This window comes from Arachis ipaensis, chromosome B05 (genome assembly GCF_000816755.2).
Source record: "Arachis ipaensis cultivar K30076 chromosome B05, Araip1.1, whole genome shotgun sequence".
NCBI classification, from domain to species: domain Eukaryota; kingdom Viridiplantae; phylum Streptophyta; class Magnoliopsida; order Fabales; family Fabaceae; genus Arachis; species Arachis ipaensis.
Window position 1 is genome coordinate 47671205 of NC_029789.2, and position 9767 is coordinate 47680971.

At 33.1% G+C, this 9767-nt stretch overlaps 1 pseudogene; it reads left to right on the plus strand.

Moving 5' to 3' along the window:
- The window catches only part of LOC107643575, a 7352-nt pseudogene continuing 2592 nt past the window's right edge, over positions 5008 to 9767 (plus strand).

Genomic DNA, 9767 nt, shown 5'->3' on the forward strand with positions numbered 1-9767 from the left:
TATATATATATATATATAAGGTATGTGTAAAGGGCTCAATCTTCATTACAAGCCCTGTAATGTGTACATATAAAGTAATCAATATTCAGCACAATAGTTCTTGGCTTATACACACCATCTCTCTGCAACAACATTTCTGTTATTTACATTTGTTTTTGGGCTTTCTAATCCTTAGAGCATGTAGGATTAAATATTGATTGAATATTCTCTGTATATACTTGAACCTAATATATGACTGAGCCACATTTATTTGGTGCAATCATTGGATCTAAATGCATAAGGCTAAAAATGATAGCTTCATTGTGTTTTTTTTAGATAGATTTTCTTCGAGAGCTACAGTTACCAAGCAAGATGAAAGATTGCTCGCTGATGCAGTTCTGCCAAAAAAGAAAAGAAATAAAGATGACAATGATGATAAGCTTTGGAAAAATGTTAACAATATAAGATTTTATCTAATTAAGGGCATTGATTAAGGGTTAAAAAATGTAAGGTTTATATTGAGAAACCAAAAAGCTTAAGTTTTAATGTACTAAGTCAAGTGAATGTTTACTAATTTTGTAATTTCTTGTATCGGTTATATTTTGGATAATAACTTGCTTATTTCAATGTGTACCGGATATGGTTGGTAGAGACGAAGGTCGGGCTGTGGCCGTGGCCGTGGTTGAGGCCAAAAGGGGAGGCCTAGGCTTTCTACCGGTCACCCCTTGGCTTGCATGCGGATCCATACACTCTTGTTAGGTCATCATCAGGTACAACTACTCCGACAAATGGGAGACCGCTACCTATTGCTACTACTACCCCCTCATGTCAAGAGCTTCAGATAAACATGATGCCTACTCCGGATGCGCCAAGATCATGCACTCAATAAGCCAATGAACCTTCCAACACTGCCTCACATGGTGTGTAGAGTGATCCAGCTATTGTAGCTCCCAGTCAAGTAGGATCTTGTGAAAAAAGACAAACCACACCTACTGGTACCCAAGATACTCAGGGTCAGGGGTCAAGGAATATCCACTGCCACTAGTCACTCCACCACAAGTGCTCCCAAGTTTAGATATGATGGTGCCAAATGGTTTGTTATTTGCTTTAAATTTTATGAATAGCATGTCTCATTTTTACCAAGTAATATGTCATCATTTTTTTTTGTTTTTGATGTAGTTGGCATCCACCTAAGCCTTGCTTGAAGCGCATTTCTTAGGTTTTTAAGGAAAACTAAAACAAACCATGGCTGAGTTTTGATGATGTAAATGATGATACTCAAAAAATATGGAGGACAGATTGAAAGATAAATTTTATCTACCTTGTTTTACGTATTTTACAATGTTATATTGAATGAATGGAAAATGCAACAGCTGCAACTGCTGTCACATGCTTGTCATTATTTCTAAATTAACCCTTTAAATTCCCCTTTTGAACATTCTATTGTTAGTCTCAAATTAAGTAAGATAAAATGATGAATAATAATAATCTCAGTGGCATTATCACAAACAGTTTACATGCAGTTTGAAACTAAACACTGCGCTTTTGAATGAAACTACATACCTTGTTTACAAAAACTTGCACACTAGGTTTGGTTCTAAAATCTGAATGAATTGATGATGATGATGAAGTGAAAATGAGAGTATATTGATAAAGCTGAACAGGACATAGTGAGAAGCAAGGTGAAATTTGATACCTTTGCATGCAGCCTCTAAGGGAAGCAAATGATCTTTTAATTTTGTATCAAACCATGCAAATATGTATATATAGGTTTGTTAGAGCTACTTTATGTATTGCAGATGAAGCTGGAAGAGTATGATGCCACGTTCTACAGCTTTAATTTTTGAATTAAGAATGAAATTATGTGAATAATGGTTATAGCCTTATAGCATTTGAAAATTGTTTGCTTTTGCCATGCATGCCAACTTCCTTCTTTTAACAAAATGTTATTTTTTTTTAAAATAGAAATACTTTAACATTCTTGAAATGGAAGAGGATAAAATCTATCAAGTTTGGAGGTTTAGGGTTGCCAAGCGCCTACGAGGTATGTTCCATGCCATTTGCAAAAAAGGTGCCCGTCCATATTGGATCCCACCAGAAGTTCTTGGTGAATTGATAAGACGTTAGGACACTGATGCCTATAGACAATTACAGGCGAAAAATACAGCTGCTAGAAAATTGACTTGAGGTACCTCTCTTCACACTACAGGAGGCACCACCTTTCCAGAAGCGAGGTTACGCTTGGTAAGTTGTTTATAAAACCCTCGTTTTTACTTTATGCATTGTTTAAGTTATTTCCAGAAGTGAGGTACCTCTGTTAATTTTTTAGCATTGTAGTGGAAAAGGTGAGGAAGCAAAGTGGCATGCTTAGTGAAATTGATCTAAGTTCTTATTTTTTCTTCGAACCCAAATTCTCAGCAGTTTCTAGTGTCTGTTTAGATTTCTAGCTAATAAACTGATATCTGTAACTTTTGCTGTTGGAACCTGCTTTTAAGTTATTGCTAATTACTAGTAATCAGTAAATTAGTATTTTGGTTATTCAACTGTGTGCATAACTTCATGCGATCAATGTTACTTGAATCTTACATTAAGATTTGTATCATGTGTAAATTTGTTATAGTGAATGTTACCAAACCTGGTTTACTTGTTGATTAGGTAGTTTAGGAAAAAAATTTATAATTAGAAAGAGAAATTTTCTTATTTTTTAATTTTTTTAAAAAACATAGGATTAGTATTTGCTGGTCTCTTCCATAATCATCATTGCTTTCAATTGTAAATTTCTACGTGAAAAAGGAGAAAGGAAGAGAAAAGGTTAACTTGTAAGCATCTGCAATTTTCTTGAGTGACTTTGTTGCCATTGTAATCCTCCTTATTTGTCACTTAGTTACATTGCAATAGTTGTCAAGTTTCAAGTACTGTTATTTACTTACTCCGTTTAACTCATTTTGTTTCTTCAGACGTTTTTATGTAATGTTTTTGTAAGGATCCAACATGCTTGACTTAGTTCAATACATTTATCAATTGCTTTAATTTTGTTGTAAAACTATATAAGTTTAACTTTTCAATTGCTTGGAGTAATATGGATATTGATGGATTAATGTTTTTGAACCAAGCCATAGGGCAGATAAGAGGGAACATTTATTATCAATATTTGGGGTCATAGTTAAAACAGTTGTAGAATTGTTTCTTTCCTTCTTAAGACTCTCAAAATATAGTTATATATAAATATATTGATTGATAATTTGGTTACATTATGTAGAATCTTTCTCTTGGAAGACCATCCCATATGGATGAGTTTTTTTAGCACACTCATACTCGCAAAGAAGATATAACTCAATGAGTTGATGAACACTCCCGAATGACAAAGGTAACTTACCTTTATTCATTGTAATTGTTTTTTTTTTTTAAATTCGAATGTGTGAAAAGAAATAACTTGGTACTTTTCTTCTTTGTAATGTTGGACTTATTTTTTTTCACATATCCCCTTAACTTTTGCATTATTGATACTTATAGTAGTTTATGAATAATTTTTTCTCATTGTAGGATATATTTTAAGAGCGCATATTTCAGGTTGAGCAAGAGCAGTAGGCTGCTATAGAGGTTAGTGTAACTGATCCATCATCTGTCTCTGAGAAAAGCATATGGATTGAGACAGTGGATGGAAAACGAAGAGGTAAGATATATGGCATGGGTGAGGTAATGGACTGTTCTATGGTGCGACCTCGAGTTGATGGGCCAACCACAACCACCAGCACTGATGTTTTGAATATTAGAGAACGAATCGCAATACTTAATAGGAAAGATAAACAACGTGCCGCTAAATATAGAGAGCTTGAAGACCACTACCAAAGGAAGAAAAGATAGTGGCAACATACTGTTGAATCTTTGCGTGAAGATCTCAACACCAGTAACTCACAAATGGATCAATTTAGTCATCAACTCAGCAGCTTGTTTGAGTATGTGAGGGCCCAGGGTCCTAATAGTTCTGGATCAGTGTCCCCCCACCTCCTCCTTTTACTTTTCCATGCTCCCAGAAAAGCACACTTCCATGTAGAAAACTGCCACCTATTCTGCATCCACCAGGACATCTACAGAGTTCTCAAAGGGAGGATGATTCTGACGATCTTGATGACTCAGATGATTATTTAAACGAGTATGAGTAGGGTTATTTACTTTGCTTTGAATATTTTATATTATTAGTGAATTGTAATTTAAACGAATATAAGTCTGTGTTTAGTTATTTTTCTTGTCTTGAATCTTTATGTTACATGATTATTTATTATTTTGATAAGTTTGTAAACTCATTATCTAATATTTAATATAAATATTATTTTTATATTTAAAAGTTTATTTACATTAATTGTCTACTATTTTTCAAATAGAAAAAGTAATTAAAAAATATGGTTATTAAAATCGACAGTAATGTTGTCGCTTGTTAAATTTAAAATAGACAAAAAAAAAACAAAATATAGACAATGAACTTATTGGTATTTTAATAATTAAATCGATGGCTATTTTGTCAATTTTAATAAATCAAATATCGACAGAAACATTTAAGTGTGTTTGGTTGGTCATTCATTTTATAAGAAAAAAAAAGAACTATTTTTTAATCATAAAAAAGTTACATTTTTATAAAACTTTAAGCATATTTGTATTGAAAAATAAAAGAATAAGGCACACATGCTCACGAAAAATATATAAAATCACATGAAATTTAAATTTAACAATTTGGACACATTTGATTTAAAAAGTATTTTTAATAGAAAAAACTAAAAAGTACTTTTATTTTAAACTAACAAAAAATACATGATATATTTGTATTGACCTGGTCGCATTCCTATCTGCGCACTACTCTTAGAATTGACTTATGGGCTCTACCAGTACTTTGGACCGCAAAACAAAAATAAATAACAAATCCAACGAACATGTTGCTCATATGCGGATTTCTTCAAACTGGTATATACCGTATATACTCTTTCAGTTTCTCTAATCGCACAGCATCATCATAATAAACTTGAAAGTTGAAAAATGTATCTGGTGGAGAGCAAGGGAGGAGCCATAGTGTGCATGCTTGTGTCGCTGTTGTTCTTGGGGACATGGCCAGCTGTCATGACACTTTTGGAAAGAAGAGGCCGACTTCCTCAGCACACCTATCTTGATTACACCTTCACCAATCTCTTGGCTGCTGTTATCATTGCTTTCACTTTTGGTGAGATTGGACCCAGCAAACCCAATGAACCTAACTTCTTATCTCAGCTTTCTCAGGTTTGTGTATATATTTTTTCAAGAATTTCTTTTTTTTAAAGAGCGTGCATTTTACATAATTCTTTTATTGAAAAAAAGTTCTTAATTCTTCGTTAAAATGCATTCTTTAGCATATTTTTTATTATAAAATTGTTTTTTAATTCTTATTTTTCTTAAAATTTAAAATTTAAGAGTTAAGATAAGAAATCTTTTTAAAAGTTAGTTGATATAATTTTTTTTTAGTTGAGTTCGTTAGGTTTAATTTGTTAATGGGGTTATAGGATTTGAAAAACGGCATAGATCAGAACAGTGCATATCGTGAGTTTATCCATTTTATTAACATTTTTTTAGGGAGAAATAATACGAAAAAACAAAGAAGAAGTAATACTCATTATTTGTTTTAGCAATATCTATGTATATCACTTACCAACATCAGCCATGTTTATATATATAATGTGAAAACTATATATAGACAATAAAAATTTTAAGAATTAAATTGGGACTTAACATATGATTTTGAAAATTAAATAGACTATTATCTCAAAAAAAAGGAAAGAATTAAATAGACTATTATCTAAAAAAAAAATAGGAAAAATGAAAGAGAATAAGAGAAAAAAAAAGTGTGTAAACTAATTTTTATAGATTGATCATCAATAGTATTATTTATTTATTTATTTGTTTATTTTCATTAGATCATCAATAATATTATATCACGAGAGATTGCAAGAATACAAATTTCCCGAATTCCGTGAATCTGTCTTAATAAAAGTCGGAGGAAAGTGACGCACAATAAGTAAAAGTTTGACCAGGTTGAGTATATGAATTATTAATTAATTCCTTTTTCCCTAATTTTCAATAGCTTATATATATAAATATTTCTTGAACTCATCCATTCAATAAATCAGGAAAATGAACCTTTCTCTATACACGTACGGGATTTAGTTTAAAATTAGTCGAAGGAGAAGAGGACTGGATTTGTGCATGTGAAGTGTAAACTGTAAACTGGTTACGTGGTTCACCGAATCAAATTTAGAGTCTTTTTTCTTTGAAATTTAGATTTTAATTTCGATCTAGATCTAGATCTGAATCCAAATTCAAATTGTTTAAATAGTTTGGATTAAAAAATCAAATTTATAAATAAAAAATTTTAAAAAATTACTTTTTAAAATTTTTCGAACAGACTTTTAATTTAAAATCTAAAATTTGAAACTTTTTTTTCACACCCCTAGGCATACCGTGTATAGGGGGTGTACCAATACGGCAATACCGAACCAGACGAAAACTTCCGAAGACGTTTTATAGTTTACGGCACATAATAGCGGCTACAATCATGGTCAACTATTCGTATTATATAAATCACTGTGGTTATAAACTCCTTTTCATTTCTATTCATAGTTGATAGTTCCTCATGTTTTATAAATGCATTTTGTATATTTAATGTCGTTTTTTCAAGTACTGCAAGTTAATTTATTTTCTCTGTTATTAGATAAAATGTGAGATTAAATGAGTGGATTTAAAATATAAGAAAAGATTAATAAAATGAAAAATCTATATATTATCAAGAGAAGTTGGTTCATTTAGATTTAATTGACTGTTATTACACATTGCCATATGAGTTGGGTCCCATTCTTGACTTTTCCTATTGACTATACATCTATGAAAATATCGTCGCAAGCGTTTATTTATTTAATTACAACTGAGATGAATATTTCCCATGTAAACCAAAATATTCGAAATTATTATGATGGATTTATTTGATAATTTATTGAGCTTCATAATCATACTCAATTTATTGATAACTTATTATGATTTTGTTAAATGGACAATGATTTTTATGAACAATACGAATAATAAATTTTAAAATTGGTTCAATAAAATAAAAATATTTTATCCGAAATTATTCCTTAAATCCTAATTTTTACTATCCTAATTTTAACCATCTTATTCCTATCCCCTTTTGACCCCTGAGATGTAGCCACACTCCGGAACCATACCGCCGGCGCTGAAACTCAACCTCTGGCAAGTCTGCTGCAAGTTGAGCATCTGGCTGTAGAATTGGCAATGGATAGGGTAGGGTAAGATTCAGAATCTATCTTAATCCTATCTGCGGGTTGAAAGTTTTTTTAAAATTCGACTCTATTCTATTCGCGGGTTGAGAATTTCTCAACCCTAACCCTAACCACAAAACAATAAAAAATTTTAAACAAATATAAAATTCAACCATTCCAAATTTCATACATATTAATAAAATAAAAATAAAAAATTAAGTTCAAATTAAAATTAAAAACAATAAAATCTTAAAGAAATCTAACATAAAATTACAAATAATATGATTATCAACTAGTTTAGTGGTTATTTCAAGTTTTTATAAGAGGAAGATTGTGGGTTCTGTTCCGTGCGAGAAGAAGCTTCCGAGGTGAGGTCGGCTACTAGCTCCACTTGTGATTCGGAAGTATTCTCTTCGGGACTTGGAAACCTCGGCGTGGAACCTGCAAAAAGGACTCCGACGCCCAAGTTAGCACTCAATAACGTAAACACTAACAAGAGAGAGTAAAAATGAGAGATAAGCAGGATTTTGTGGTGGTGTATTGCTTTCTTAGCGAGTATGTATGTGATGTGGCCTCCCCTAGACGAGGTTATCTCGTCTGTTTAAATAGATTGAGTAGCAGTGGACGTTTAAGTAACGGCCCGACTTTTTGGGTTTGTTATTGAGAATCAACGTGTTCGGTTAAGTGCGAGATTCTTGGTGCGCATGATGAGGTTGACTTGTTTTCAGGTGTGTGTTTGTTAGCCGAGGATATCGGTGAGGTACAGGTTCAATACTCACTTTCTTCCCTATATACATAATTTATATATATATTATATATAGGGGTGCGGATAGGATAGGGTAGAATATACCCTGAACCCGTACCTACCCTACGTGCAGACAAACTCGCACCGTACCTCCAATTGCAAGCTTCACGTGCGTCCCCTCACGCTGCTCATGCGCTGTTGCCCTCATCCCGCATCCTTCCCTCACACCACCGTCGAACACCGCTCGTAACGGAAGACCTCTCGCTCGCCATTGCCGCACCGCCCAGCTTCCGCACGCGGTGTTGCAATTGAATGCACCGACGACAACGTTGAATGCTGCCCTCATCCTGCATCCTTGCGGTGGAAGATAAGAACCCCTATTTGTTGCTGATTTCCTATTTTGTTACCATGTTGGTTTATATATTTTTTGAATTTGGGTTTGGTCTGTCCAGCCATTTTTGTTAATTGACACGGATGTTTGACGGGCTTTGGATGTTCGATTTTCACTTCAGCTGGATGATTATTTTACCTAATGACTATGGATGTTCGATTTTTATTTTTTATAAGATGGATGATTATTTTACCACGTATGCCGATGGTTGTTTTACTTTCAATAATTTAATGATCGTTTCAGTGTGTTTGTTTGGTTGGCGACTGGACAGCAATAGGCTGCGGGGGAAGCTGCATGGGCGGTGGCAGTAGAGTAGCGCGAAGGAGGTTGTTCAGGGCTTGTGTGACGTGATTAGATGTTTGTGGAGAGGTTGGACGGCGTCGGCTGAGGGCTGGGAAAAGTGAAGCAGTGGTTGGATTATTCTATAAACCGAAGTTTGCGAATAGATGAAGGAGATTAGCGTGATAATGGATGTAACTGATTTGGTTTAATTTAAAATCTTTATTTTTTTAAATTTCAAAATTTAAAATAATTAATAATTATTTAATAAAAAAATTTATTCTGTTTTCCTTTTTTATTTCATTGTTCCCATTGTCAACCTCCCTCTACTTTTCCAACTTATTATTATGGCAATCGAAATTGACTGATATAATATTGTTTTCATGTATTACTCCAATCATTTGGACGAAACTCATAATAATGAAAATGGATTAACTGAAAATTTTCTTAATTTGTCAAAAACTTTGTATTACATGCTTAGATAGCAACATTTTCTTCCTAGCTTGAACTAATATTATCTCAAACTGGTTTTCGATGAAAGGATAACTGGCCTTCTGTTCTGTTTGCCATGGCCGGCGGGGTGGTCCTTAGCGTCGGAAACCTGTCAACGCAGTACGCTTGGGCTTTCGTCGGTCTATCAGTTGTAGAAGTAATCACATCAAGCCTAACTGTTGTTATAGGTAACACACAGATGCAGTTTCCAATTATCTATTATAGTTTATTTTAGAATGCACTGAATAACATTGTTACAAATCTAAATGTATTATGTATGTTTAATATTATCTTTAGTGGAATTACTCGTACTTGAGTTTAACCAACCTTTTATTTAAAACATGGTGGTGTTATAGGGACAACCTTGAATTACTTCTTGGATAACAAAATCAACAGAGCAGAGATTCTTTTTCCAGGAGTTGGTTGCTTCCTGATTGCAGTTTGTTTAGGTTCCGCAGTACATTCATCAAATACTGCTGATAATAAGACCAAGCTAGACAGTTTTTCAAGTCATTACAAAGATGCACCTCTGTATGTGTGTTCGTGTTTGTTGATAACTTATTGATATTCTTAAACTTCTATCTAATTA